The sequence below is a fragment of the Ixodes scapularis genome, unplaced genomic scaffold (genome assembly GCF_016920785.2).
Source record: "Ixodes scapularis isolate PalLabHiFi unplaced genomic scaffold, ASM1692078v2 PGA_scaffold0__279_contigs__length_252992795, whole genome shotgun sequence".
Classification (NCBI taxonomy): Eukaryota; Metazoa; Arthropoda; class Arachnida; order Ixodida; family Ixodidae; genus Ixodes; species Ixodes scapularis.
Window position 1 is genome coordinate 2,697,433 of NW_024609835.1, and position 13,804 is coordinate 2,711,236.

Sequence of the window (13,804 nt, forward strand, 5' to 3'; positions counted from 1 at the left end):
GGAAGCGGAAAGAACACCTGACACAAGGGGAGCGTCGGAGGCGAGCTTCTGTGTAGATAGTCTCTCCGCAGGCGAACAGGGCCTCGCGCTGCGCTCGCCTATGTCCTCGCCACAGCAAGGGTATAGACCAACTCAAGTCACTGACGTCACGACACTGCGGTGGCGCTGCTGTCGGTACTGCGCGTTCGCACGAGCTTCCCTCCTCCCGAATTTGGTTTCTGCGCTCGAGCAGTGCCCACACCTGCGGTGGGCAAAGCGAGCTTGTTTGTAAACACTGTGTCGGTGTATAAAAGACAATTTTTTTTATTTTTGTTTCATTTGTAGTTACTTGGGACCTCTTAGAAGCCTAAGTGGCAGCCAAAGTCTAGCTGAGAGATTTCCAGGAGGTTCCATAATAGCTGGGAGGAAGATTTTTTTTTTTTTTTGGCTTCGGTTGTGCTTGACGATGAATTGCAGAGAAAATTGTAACTTGAGAGTATCTTGAAAGTAACGAGTTACTTTTTAGGAGTATTTTGTACTTTACTCAATCACTTTACAAATTTGAGTATTTAGTACTCTACTCAGTTACTGCTTTTCGTGGTACTCAGTAACTTAACTTAAATACTTTTAGTGAGTATCTTGTACAAGCCTGCCAGAATCCTATAGTTAGAAACTAGTGCCTTAACGCCGAATTCAGAAACCTCACTGAAACTACACTCAAACTGAAGGGCCCCTCCACTTCCTCGAGGAAGGCAGGAGGGCCGGCGCTGGCCAATCGCGAGGACGGAATCGCCGTGGCGATTGGCCAGCGCCGGCCCTCGCGCCTTCCTCGAGGAAGTGGAGGAGCCGCTCAGTTTGAGTGTAGTTTGAGTGAGGTTTCTGAATTCGGCGGTTAAAGTCGATCTTCTCGGACAAGTATTGCTTGAGAATGCTTACGCCTGGCTTTTGATTGCAGAAATACAAAATCCGGTACACCGCCCCCACCAACAACCGGAAAGAGGTACGCCAATTTCTGAAATCGGGTTCTAAGGGGTTTGATTTCTTCAAATGAGATCAGACACTTGCAGTATCAATGTGCAACCTCTTATTTTGTCGAATTTAAGTTTCGGTATGTGCTCTCATAGTGCTGTCACGATCAGTGACCGTGTGTGCGGTGCGGTATGACCAGTTTTCTACATTGATGGTCAACTTTTGAAGTGTAATATATATATTATATATATATATATATATATATATATATATATATATATATATATATATATATATATATATATATATATATATATATATATATATGTATGTATATATAAAAAAATTCTGGTACCGTATTAATTCACCACGAAAGCTTATTTAGTCGTATATTTCTTTACAAAAATTGCAAACGAAAAGCGTATTTCAGGCAAAACTTTTAGAGAGGGTCAAGGTTTTTCTATGGAATAATATGGACTAATATGAACAAATCAAGTAAAAATCATAAAAACTATCAGCACGACATTAAGCAATTTTATTGGCCAGTTAAAACACACAATGCGCGGGAAAAAGATCGGAATAATTTTCTATCTCTTCCCGTTTTACAAAGTTTTCTTTAAATGAGTGCTGCTTTCAGTCCTGAGCAATTTATTTTCTCTGTGACCTGGAAAAGATTGAACTCTCAATTGCAATTCTTTACAAGCTTCTTATAACTCTTTCAATCTTTTGATTAATGGTCAGGTTCACCTTTTATGATTTCACAAAACAGATGCACTAGCTGCGCCTTTGTCCTAAACTTAATTGGGATTACACACACAAAAAAAGAAATATTTGTCAATAATCCATATGTGGTTGAATCCATTCGGCAGGCACGACAGACAGTCTGTTGCAACATAAGAACGCGAAAGAAGTTCCTCTACACTTCAATGCTGATGAGATATTATCGTTGGTACCTTAATGCACTTTTATGATCCATAAAAAACTACAATAGCGTTGAAAAAAAACAAAACTTTCAGCATTTCCACGCTGGTAAAAAAGGAAGAGCAGCGAAGCTGTAGCTTCTGTTCTCGATGGTGGCTTTCCAGGCGAGCGATCTGCTCTTCGTTCGCAAGGGAATCTGAAGCGCTCGGCACAGTGGAACATCAGGCGATAGCGGCTTCGCGGCGGTTGCGGAACCATTCCCGCCGCTGCGCACATCGCCGGTCGTTCCGCTCCCGCTGCCGCCACCTATGAGCGAAGGCGGTAACCAGCCTGGTTGCGTTCATCGCTCATACATGACGGTAGCTGTCCAGAATCATTAGAGAGTTTTAGAATAGGGGGTCTCAACGCTTTGGGGAACCCAACGCTTTGGGGTACCCAACGCAACCACACCTCACGCAGCGTGCTTATAGAATAGGGTTTGTGACGACGCAACGCGGCACGCTCGCCTTTTCCGCATGCAGCGCCATTGTGGACAACGAACGAACTTCTTAAAGGGACACTGACACCCCCCAAAAAATTTTTTTTATTTTTTGCCAGGCGCTTTATTATGGTGTCGGAGGACTACCCAATTAATATTTTGCAACAGAGTAGCGTATTTTTTTAATAAAGCCTTCGGTCCTACCGCGTGTGAAGCGGACGTCCTTCCCTTACAAAAAATTTATATCTGGCCAGATCTGAAGATTTCAGATATGGCCATATCAAAAATTGGCCACATATAACCTGATATAGTATATCTGCCAGATATAGCCTGAAAATCAGGTATGGAAATTCCAGATCTGGCCAGGCAGTTCAAAAGGACACAAGCCTGAAATCAGCACTCTATATCTTTTTAATGTCTACAATTCTCCCAAGTGCCCCGGCCTGCACTCGAGGAGTTATGGAAACGGTGATCCTTCAGCAGCCTAGTGATCGCTAGTTTTAACCAATTCCATGGTTACACAGTTTCGAGTGTAATTCGTAGTCACCCTCAACAAGCGTCCCAAAGGGCTCAAGTACCTGTCATATCACTTTTATATTTTCTCGTCAATGGCAGCGTTTATGATATTGTGCATTCTGTCCAACCTTCAACCAAGCTGAGCCGCCGAAATCTCTTACCGTATTATCATTCTCGTGATTGTTGTTTTACCAAGAATTACATAAAAGCCGAGAAATCACAACAACCAAAACCAGGATTTAGCTCGGATTCAGCGGAGCTGTTTATAACATTTTTTGCGTTTCTAACTTAATATCAGCGTCTTAGAAGCTGTATGAGAATGATAATATTGTAAGAGATATGTCTGCAGCTCATCCAGGTTGAAGGGTGGACGGAATGCACAGTACTAACATTGGTGGGACATTTTAAAAGTGGTATGGCAGGTATTTGGGTTCTGTACGGCACGTGTTCAAGGTGACTCCGAATCACAGTCAAATCCGTGTAACCATAGAATTGCCCGAAATTTTCGATCGCTAGGCAGCCGAAGAAACACCGTCTCCATGATTGTTGGAGTGGAGGCCGAGGCGCTTGGGGGATTTAGCAAATTGTCTATTCGGGCGTAATGTCAACACTTTGAAATAATTAAGCTACATTGAAATCTTCGTGAAAACTAGCACAAATGATCTCAAACTTAAGCTTGTCAAAGCTGAAGTTTGGGATCATTTATGCTAATATTTAGCTCGCGAACAATGAGTCATTTAGAGTTTGCTAACAAAGAATTTTTTTACTTTTTTTACTTTTTTAATATATTGAAAACCGGCCGGCCAGATAAGTCTGTATATACGCCAGATATGTCTGTATATACGCCATATCAGGCTGTATATATGCCAAATAAGTCTGTATATGCGTTAGATAAGTCTGTATATACGCCATATCAGGCTGTATATGTGCCAGATAAGTCTGTATATACGCCAGATATGGCTGTATATAGGCTTTATATAATCATATAATGTTTGATATGGCCAGATATGGCCCAGATATAAGATTTCCATACGGGTTCCCACTGAGCTACTGAAACATCTCTTTTCTGGTGGTTCTCTTTCCTTATTAATAATTGAGCCGGTAAACTGTAAGTTAAAAAGTTTGCTGTCGATTTTTCTCTAGCAAAAGCACTCCCGGGTCGAAGTCGGGAAGCACGCCGCTTTGGGGACATTCGCACCTAGTAAAGAAATCGTACGCGTGCATATTCAACTCGAAGTAGACACGTCGTGCTTGACGTTTGCGCGAGCGTTGTCTTCAGCCACGAGAAGGGAGCGACGGCTCGGCGACGTCTTCGTGCAAATCGGCTTGGTGGCCGGGCGTGTCATACGGGATGAATACCAATTCTTTTGATCAGTCCCAAATTTCTCTTTTAAAAGTAGGCAGAATTCGCCGGTACCGCGAACGACAGTTCTGAAATAGAGGTCCCACGCCCGTCGTCCGCTGCCATCGCCGTCCCCGCGAGTCCCACGATACGCGAAACGACGAACGCACAGAATGCTTCTGGTTGTCTGTGGAACTTTTTTTTTTTTCAATCAACGTATTTACAGCTTTTTAGAAGCCACAAAAAATGGGTTTCATATTTTTGTCTGTTTTTAATATTGAGTGTGTGCCTTCAGTGACCCACGACTTTGATTAAATTTGGTGGTCGCATCGATATCTTAGGAAACGGCCCGTGACCGCGGAAAAGAGAGTGAGCGAGACTCGAACCGGCCAGTTCTTGATCGGCGGTTTTCGGGCGGAAAGAAACCGAATTTCGAGCCGCAAATTCTGTTCTGGGTAGTTGAGCTCTCATATGTCACGTACAACTAAAAACCTCGGCGAGCATAAATACCCTGTCAGTGTCCCTTTAACAGTGAAAAATTATTAAAACGCAAAACATTTGCGCTGAAACGACACTTTATTGTGGCTTGCGGTTAAAATAATAGGGAGGGTAGCACCAGTTGGAACGGCGCAGCAAGAACCACCGGCCGACCGTCTCTGAATATGAAGATTTACTTCTCTGGTCACAAGAGAGTGCACGCCCTCAAATACCAGGCTTTCATGTGCGCCAATAGAATTATCTGCGAGCTCGACGGGCCATTCCCTAGTCACAGTCACGACGCTGGTAGGTGTAGCTTGCTTTTAGCCAATCCTGTAGCTGAAGCAGCACGACAGTTATAGAAAGTTTTATAATCGGGGGTCCCAAAGCTTTGGGGCCCCAAATAAATAGGGGCTCAGCACTGCGCATGCGTAGAACCCAAACTCCGTTTGGGGTTTCGGGTTGGCTCGCGCCCCCAACGCGAAATTCGAGAAATAGCGTGGGGCCCCCAATTGCTTGGGGCCGGGTTGTATCGGCAAGCATGGCGGCGCCCTTTCCTCTTGCTTCGGTGCAAATTCGTCATGGTCGCTGCAGTATTAGCCAATTTCATTGCCAATGAATAGTGCAACCGGCTTTCGCTTTGCTTAATCTCGCTCAAGTCACAAAGAATGAGCGGTGGGCTCGCCCCATTTTAAAGATCGTACCTGATTCTGGCCTTTCCTAAGCCTAAACATACGTCGTAACTGTTGACATGGTGACGCATTTCTGCTCCGTGGCACACACACAAACCCGTTTTTTTTTTTTTACGTTACGTTACGAAAAGTCACCGGGAAATCTGTACTTCTAATTAAACTGTGCCAGCAGCAGGTCGGGTCGACCCGGCCGCGGATGGCCCGCGTGGGGAAATTTCTTCCGATTGCTTTGGAGACCCTTTCGGCAATTGAAGTCCATCTCCTGGAATCCTGGAATGGGTTAGTGGCGTACACGTCGCGTAGCACATAAATGTCATCGTCGATCGAGAAGCGAACGCGCGCGGGAGCCTTCTCTTCTGCCGTTTTCTTCTGACCTTGGATCGGCCTCGACTCGTTCGGCCATCCCGCTTCAGATGTAGCCGAAACAATCCAATCCGTAGCGCTCTAATTTGGCGCTTGTTCTCGCAAGGCCCGTTCACACGATGCATTTTTCTCGCGCATCTAGTGTCGCGAAACGTAGTTTCGCGAAATGGTTGCGCCGTCTGAACGAGTCCGAAAAGGACGCGCGCATCTAAAAAAATTTGCGCGCACACCTCGCTCCTGGAGCGAGCTTTTGCTGAAACTTTGCCGAGTACTGTCAATCACTCTGAGGGTGCCGCCAATGGCCGCTCAGAAACGCTCTCACGTGGCCTTTGAGGGGGGAGCAAGCTGTTTGAGAAGACCACTTCACTGCCGGTGTTGTAGCCGAGCCAAATCCGAAAAAAAAACCGAAACCACGAACGATGGATACTGCCGGCGCTTCCGCAAGCACGTCAAGCACCACTGAAGGAAACGTGAGTAGCATATCGGAGAAAAATCCAGCGATGGACGAAGACGTAATTGGTGATGATGATAATTTGCGTCTATTTTTAGTCATCATTAAGAAATAAAACCTTGAGACAAGGAAACAAAAAGTGACGTACACAGTACCGTCTCAAAACCAGCACAGCGTACAGCTCTCATTTACATCCACGACAGTCTTCTTCTTTGTCAACCTCCATCCAAATTATACATATTCAACAGTAAATAAACTAAATGGCAGTAAATGACAATTCAACCACTAGTAAGTGACAATTTAAGAGTAAATTAAGTAAATGGAAGTAAATGACACGACGCTGAATGGCTAATGGTGATGATGATGATTTGGCTTTTAACTGAAGCGCCACTTTATGGTCAATACCCAAACTATTTTCGCGAGTCTAAACGTCATCGTTGTTGCACGTGAAGTGGTACATGTGAACGAGCACATTTCGCGAAACTTGAGTGTCGCGAAACTGTTGCGCGCCTAAAAGATGCATCGTGTGAACAGACCTTTGGAATACATACCTAAAACAGCCAACAAGCACAGGAGGAAGATAGCAAAACACAGGTAGGGGCGCTGACTCCCAACTTATGTATTGTGAAAGAAAGAGAAAGAGAAACAACAACGTGGGCTTCAGATATGAAGCCCACGTTGTTGTTTTTCTTTCGTTTTTTTTTCTCATCTTTTCTTTCGTCGTGACTTTATAATGTCAGTCTTCTCCTTTTCTACTGCAACTTAGTAATTTATACGTTTTTATTCTTTCTTCTTTATACCTTGTGTGTGCGCGTGGGCGTCATGTCTGAAGCTTCCTATTTCTCTTTCTTTCATAACACGTAACTTGGGAGTCAGCGCTCCTTCCTATCTTCTATTTTGTTCCGCCTTTGCTTGCGCGCTGTTTTAGCTATGGCTCGTTCTCGAATTTTTTGGGCGTTCGTGTGCGCTTTGACCATATCCAGCCGAAGATTTTGGCCCTAAACTATGCCGAGACTGAGACGAACGTGAGCGCGCATACCCTGCGAGCAGCGGCACTATTTAGATCTGAGCTGGAGCGACTTTGAAGCCTTGAAATACTTGTTTTCAAGATGCAGGTATCGCGCCACGAACAAAATCTACTCGAAGCCAGGGAGTAGCAGTACGTTGCCATGCATGTCAACGGTTACCGCGTATGTTTAGGCTTAGAAACGGCCAGAATCGGGGACGATATTTAAAATGGCGCGAGCTCACCGCTCGTTCTTTGTGATTTGAGCCAGATAAAGCAAAGCGAAAGCCGGTTGCACTATTCATTGGCATTGACATAGGCTAATACTGCAGCTACCATGACGAATTTGCTCCGAAGCGAACAGAAAGGGCGCCGCCATGCTTTGAGTTGGCGCTTGGGGCCGAACCCGGCCCCAAGCGCCAACTCAAAGCCCCAAACGAATTTTGGGTTCTGCGCATGCGCAGTGGTGAGCCCCTATTTCTTTGGGGCCCCCAAGCCTTGGGGCCCCCAAGCTTTGGGTGCCCCTATTCTAAAACTCTCTATTATTTGTTTTGCCGTTGGACACGACCCTGGGGAACGTAGCCCCAAACAGCTCCGCTGTAAAAGAAAAAAAAATTTCGCCACCGGGTGGACTCGAACCACCAACCTTTCGGTTAACAGCCGAACGCGCTAACCGATTGCGCCACGGAGGCGGTTTTTTTTTATATCTTTATTACAGCATACACAACACAAACACGTTCAGGCTAAGCGTACAGTCTTTTGATTAGCACATATCAATTAATACGTTGGGGGCTCTTTAGGAGTCTCTCACACATCCCAACCCACTCAGGAACAGTATCCTGATGTGCATAGGTGCTACGTATTTCAGTCACAAATTCTATAAAGTATGCCTCAACCGGTCGCGGATTAAGGTCCGCATGCCTCACCGCCATCCGCGAACACCAGATGCTGTACAGGCCAATTAACATTATAAGGTCGTACGGTACAAGTTCCTGTGAAGCAATCGGAAGAAAACGGATCGAATGTGCTGTTATTTTTAGGTCTTTTTTTAAGGTTCTCTGCAACACGTCCCAAAACAACAGGGCATCCCAACAGAAAATAAACACGTGCTCTATAGTTTCGGGAGCTTTGCACAGCAAGCAATTAGTGGTCCAAGGAACAAAAATACCTTTCTCGTGAAGCCACACTTTCACGGGGAGCGTCGAGGTATGAAGTTTGAAAAAAAGCTTTTGGCACGTGGCTGGATTGCCATTCTCTTGACGCGACAAAGAACATCCTGACCGGTTTCCTGGTTGTACAGTGCACGATACAAAGGCTCCGGGAAAAGGTTGTCATACAGGGCGTTGGACGAAGATTTTCTAGTTATGCAAGACAAATATTCTCTGGAATAGCGCACCGCCAAAAAACGGTATCCTTCAACAACCTCCTTTAGAAATCCAACAATTCTTGTTGACTGCTCGCCATGACTCGAGACCAAAAAGGAAGGCAAGTGCCCGGCCAGTTTCGTCTGAAACACCGCGCGCATGAAAGGCTGTTCAGTATCCCGTAGGAAAATGAATCGCGACACGAGCTGCCGGACAAACAAATGCGATAAACCTAATCCCCCTAAAGGAATACGGCGGAAGAGGTTATTTCTTCTCATTGGCTCCCAGTTTGATTTCCAGATAAATGTGGCACATATTCTATGAACTTTCCTCATTACACTTTGAGCACAGTGCAACACCTGAAACACATACATGAGCCTAGCAAGAAGAAATATGTTGCAGGCCGTTGCTCTAGCAAAAATTGATAAGTCGCGGTTTGGCCACCGTGATACCCGCTTTTTTAATTCAGCTGTGGCTTCGGACCAGTAAACACTTGGATTACGCATGTGCTGGAGTGGTACACCGAGGTACTTCGTAGGTGTTGAGCTCCACTTGATCCCTTCAAACTCTGAGGGCTTTGTGGCCCATGTACCATGCCAAAAGCCTGCGCATTTTTCTAAATTTACAGCCGCACCGGTAATTTCGCAAAAGTGTTTAACTAAATCAATAACGCTGCTTACACTTTTTTTGTCTTTGCAAAAAACTGCTACATCATCAGCATAAGCCAATACCTTGACTTCTATGGAGTTAAGCGTAAATCCATGAACGTTTCTGTTGTTAGCAACGCTCAAGCAGAGAGGCTCAAGATAAAGCGCAAATAATAAAGGCGAGAGTGGGCAACCCTGACGTACTGAGGACATTACAGGGATGCTGCAAGTTACGCTACGGTTTACAATTAGTCGCGTAGAACAGCCACTATATGCCATTCGTACGCCTTCATAAATAACATCTCCAATGTTGATGTGCCGCAAAATGGCCCAAAGAAATTTATGGCGTACGCGGTCAAATGCCTTTTCTAAATCAATCTGAAGCATGGCAATCTGATTTTCTTCTTCTGTACAACATTCTAAAATGCTTCTGGCTACGTGAACGTTCGTTTGGATCGTCCTGCCCTTTATGCCACACGTTTGGTGGTCACCCACCAATTCGCAAATTACGTGCTGTAGCCTTCCATTGAGTATTTTGGCTAATATCTTATAATCTACATTACATAGACTTATTGGTCGATAACCTTCTACACGTCGTAGCTTGTCGGCGTCCTCTGATTTTGGAACTAGCACAGTGTGCGTTCTAGAAAAAGATAGCGGTAATGATTTTCTTTTATAAGATTCCTCTATGACAGCGAAAAGAATGGGAGCGAGTGCTTTTCTGAATTTCTTGTAAAAGCTTGAACAAATCCCGTCTGGGCCTGGAGTTTTACCACCGGGCAGGTCGCCTATTGCCTTTTCGACTTCCTCCAGGCTTATGGGTCCCTCCAGCCTTTCCTTTGTCTTGTCATCTATTCTCGGCATAAAAGACAGCAGTTCGTCAATTTTGTCTTCTTGTCGTTCTGGTGTGAGCTCGAAAAGTCGTCGATAATGGTCCACAAAGGCATCCTCAATGCTTGCTCTGTCTGTAGCTATAGTACCATTTCTCTCTATTTCGAGGATTTCTTTCGACAAAGCATACCTTCTTTCTGCTATCAAGGCCTGTTTAGTGGGTTGCTCACCACAGAGAAACCGCTGTGTCCTCGAGCGTATCACAGCGCCTTCGTATCGCTCTTTCTGGAATTTCTCGAGACGTGATTTGACATTCGCGATATCCTTTGTTCCCCAACCAGGGCATTCACATTCAGCTTCGCACAAGGTGCGTAAATCCTTCTGCAGTTTTCGTTCTTCTGCCCGAGCGTAGAACTTCAGCGTGCTTGATCTCTCGATTGCTGACATTTTTACTTGCTCTTTGAACCGCTCCCATCGTTCCAATGGACATGTCTCATTCTGCTCTGTTATTTTCCTTAACAGGTCATCTACTGTAGCTACAAATGTTTTGTCTTTAAGCAGACTGGTGTTGAGCTTCCACAACCGCCAATTAAACTTTGCCTTGGGAATTTTGTTTTCTCCATTTGCGACCTTTACGAGGCAGTGGTCACTAAAAAACACTGGTTTTACACAATAAGAGCTAATGTTATGTACAATGTCAGCAGAAACATAAACACGATCAAGGCGTGCGTGCGAAGATTCTTGAAAGTGCGTAAATTGAATTTTTTTAGTTCCCCTCGATATGTGGAAAACATCTTCCATATTGTTTTCTGCTATTATTTCACTCAGACGATTTGCACTAGCATCGTTATTACGCGTTATTGGAAATCTATCACCTGCATTGCATACACAATTATAGTCACCCAGTAATACAGTGGTCCGATTTGAATTGATGTAGTGTGACATATCCTGGAAGAACAAGGTTCGCTCACTGGCTTTACACGGGGCATTGACACAAATAATTTGCCACTGTGCATCAAACAAATTAAAGTCACATATTATAAAACGTCCATGAGCAGCGGTGATGAGACTTACATCAGAGAGGGGGACAGATTTCTTAAGGAACAAAAAACAGCCTCCTGCCGTGCCAACTGCATGCGTTACACATACTTCGTACGAAGTAAGAAAGGGTTGTAGCGCCTTCGTAACTTGCTCTTCCTCCGACATTTTTGTTTCTTGTATGGCTAAAAAGTCTACTTGCTCTTCGTGAAGCAAACGTAATAGCTGATACTGTTTACGAGTAGAATTTAAACCTCTAATATTGAGTGTACCCAACGTTAAGCAATTAGTAGAAAAATTGGGAAATTTGGATGCAAACATTATTGGGGCGGAGAAGGAGGTTTGTAATAAAGTGCGATTTACAACAAATTCACGCAAAACTTACATAATTCATAGCTGTGGCGACAAGCACGAGTAAATATTCAAATAAAGTAAAGAACTGTCGGTAACTGTTCTCTATGTGAACACAACCACCTACTGCGAGGTTTGCTCTCGTTGGCCATCCGGTGGAGCTCGGGGCTTGCGTTACTTTCTTCCTTGTGGCTTGCTCCAGTCAGGCCCTTCAAGGTCGGGGTCTTCCTCCTCGACGCGATCTAGCGGTCGCTTGGAGGGATCCGAGCTGTCGCCCATTTCCGAGTCCACTTCAGTGGCATCGTCAAAGGAGAGGTCGTTCCCGTCGACTGTCTTCTGTCGCTGGCTTTTTGAGGAGCCTGGAGCGGCCTTGACGATGTCTGTGCCGTTTCCGACGCAGGCAGCTGTCTTGTCAGCTTCGAGAATCATTGCGGTGGTGTCTTCGTCTTGCGATGCGTCTCGTTTGTCAGCCCCTGAAGGTGCTTGGGTATGGGTGGTGGTTGGGTGCCCAGAGCCGTCTTCGATTTTCGAAGCTTCAAATTCATCGATGAAGAATTCAGAGTTGTCCTCCTCGGGAGCCGGTCGCATTACAGTGGCGTACGTCCGGATGCAATCCTCTTGCTCATGACCAAAACGATGGCACTTGTCACAGCGAGGGACGCGACATTCTCGGCGGATGTGGCCTGTTCTCTTACATCGAAGGCAGAGAGGCGCTCTTCCGGGGACAAGAACGAGAACGTTGCTGCCGAACAGACGCAGCTGGTGCGGGAGGTTTTCCTTGGTTACGCCTTCCTTTAGGTTCATTCTCACCAGCCTTGTCGTCGTCTGAACATTCTGGAAGCCTTCTGCCCTCCATGTGTCGCGGGATACTTCGTTGATTTTTCCATAAGGCTCTAGGGCCCTCCGCACTGTGTCGTCGCTTATGTGAATTGATATCCAGTGCAGCCGTATTCGTACCTCGCACTCATCGGGATCGATGAGCAGGCACCTTTTTTCTTTCACCACAAGTTCCTTGGCTTCCAGAATTTTTCGCTTCGCTGTCAGGGAGTTGAACGTGAAGAGCCAAACATGGTTCATCTTGTTCGCGCCGGCTCCAATGAGGTCGTTTAGAACGCCGTGGCGTTCCATTTCTCCTCGAAAATCGTCAATCTTGTACGGGCGTCCGGTGATGTCGCAATGAGCGAATACGGAGTTCAGAACTTCAGTACCTGTAGGCAGTGACGGCAGAACCACTCGGTAGGTATCCTGGGACATTTCAGCAGATGAACCACGGCCGGTGAAAGCCGTTGCAGACGCTCCACGGGAGCTCATTTTTTTGCGACCGTTTCGAACGGCGTCACGCGCTTCTCTCGCGCCACGGAGGCGGGCTGAGGAGGCTGTCATTAAAAACGCAAGAAAAGCGAAGCAATCTCGCGTGTTGGCGAGTCTTCTTTGCCGTTGTTTCTTCGTGACGATTTCCGTTGCCAAAGAAGCGTTAAGGAGACCGGAGAATGGAGGTACACAGGCCTCCCTCCGTCCGCCCATGTTCCAAGTGTGTCATCAGGGAGTTTTGCGTAGATCGTTTTCGTCGACCCGCAACTCACCTCAACTGGCCGCGATACCCGGAACTGTACAGCCAAGGCTATCGGCGCGCAGGCGCAGCAGCGGCTTCTTCGTTGCGGAAGGATTAGGGGAGAGGGACACGCGGTCTACGGAAGCTTTCTATCGTTTCTTCCGTGTTCAACGAGCGTCCGGAGAGCGGGCGCTGCGAACCATCGGAGCCCAGAGCCGTATAGACCAGTGTCCGCGCCAATTCCAGGGCGCCGCCATGTTTATCTACGCTCGCGCCACCACGCGGAGAGGACTGGCAGGCAGGAGGGGGGGGGGGGGGGGGGGCTGCGTTGGCGGCGTTGCTTTGGGGAGCTGGATGCGGCAGGCTGTCTGAATGCACCGGCACATCGTGAACGATGTCTTTACCAGAAGCCTCCGCGACCCGTTCTTCAACAGATAAGATTTCGTTAACATTCGAGAACCCATCTCGATCAAGAAAACAAGAGAAAACCTTATTTGTCTTAAATGTTCTCGGTGTCTGCTGACCCTTGACATGCGCGTTTCAGTCCGGGTTCATTGCGTAGTAAATACTTCGCTACCGCTTTCTTGTAGCTTTCAAATGCTTGATTGTTGGCTTCTTGTATACGACATTACATTCGTGGCGCGTTTGAGACCGATTTTCGCGATCTTCTTGCCTTTCCGACCCCAAGATGGTGGTGGTTAAACGTTTTTTTATTGATGAAAGGGTTATGTCAAGGCTTCTTGATAAATATCATCTAGCCTTGATGGGTTAGGGAATAGGGTGATGAGGGTAGGGGAATGGGAGGAAGTTAAATGATTTGAGGAAGG

The 13,804-nt window shown here is 46.1% G+C and overlaps 1 protein-coding gene and 1 non-coding gene across 2 annotated transcripts in view; one reads left to right on the plus strand and one right to left on the minus strand.

Moving 5' to 3' along the window:
• The first annotated feature begins 938 nt into the window (after positions 1 to 938).
• LOC115318771 (alpha-(1,6)-fucosyltransferase-like) overlaps positions 939 to 13,804 on the plus strand; it is a 74,112-nt gene continuing 61,246 nt past the window's right edge. Inside the window, exon 1 of the mRNA XM_042289274.1 lies at positions 939 to 979. The gene's annotated coding sequence lies outside the window, so the exon portion shown is untranslated. The remainder of the gene's footprint in view (positions 980 to 13,804) is intronic.
• Trnan-guu lies at positions 7,813 to 7,886 on the minus strand. Its single transcript has one exon. It is a non-coding gene; the product is annotated as a tRNA-Asn (tRNA).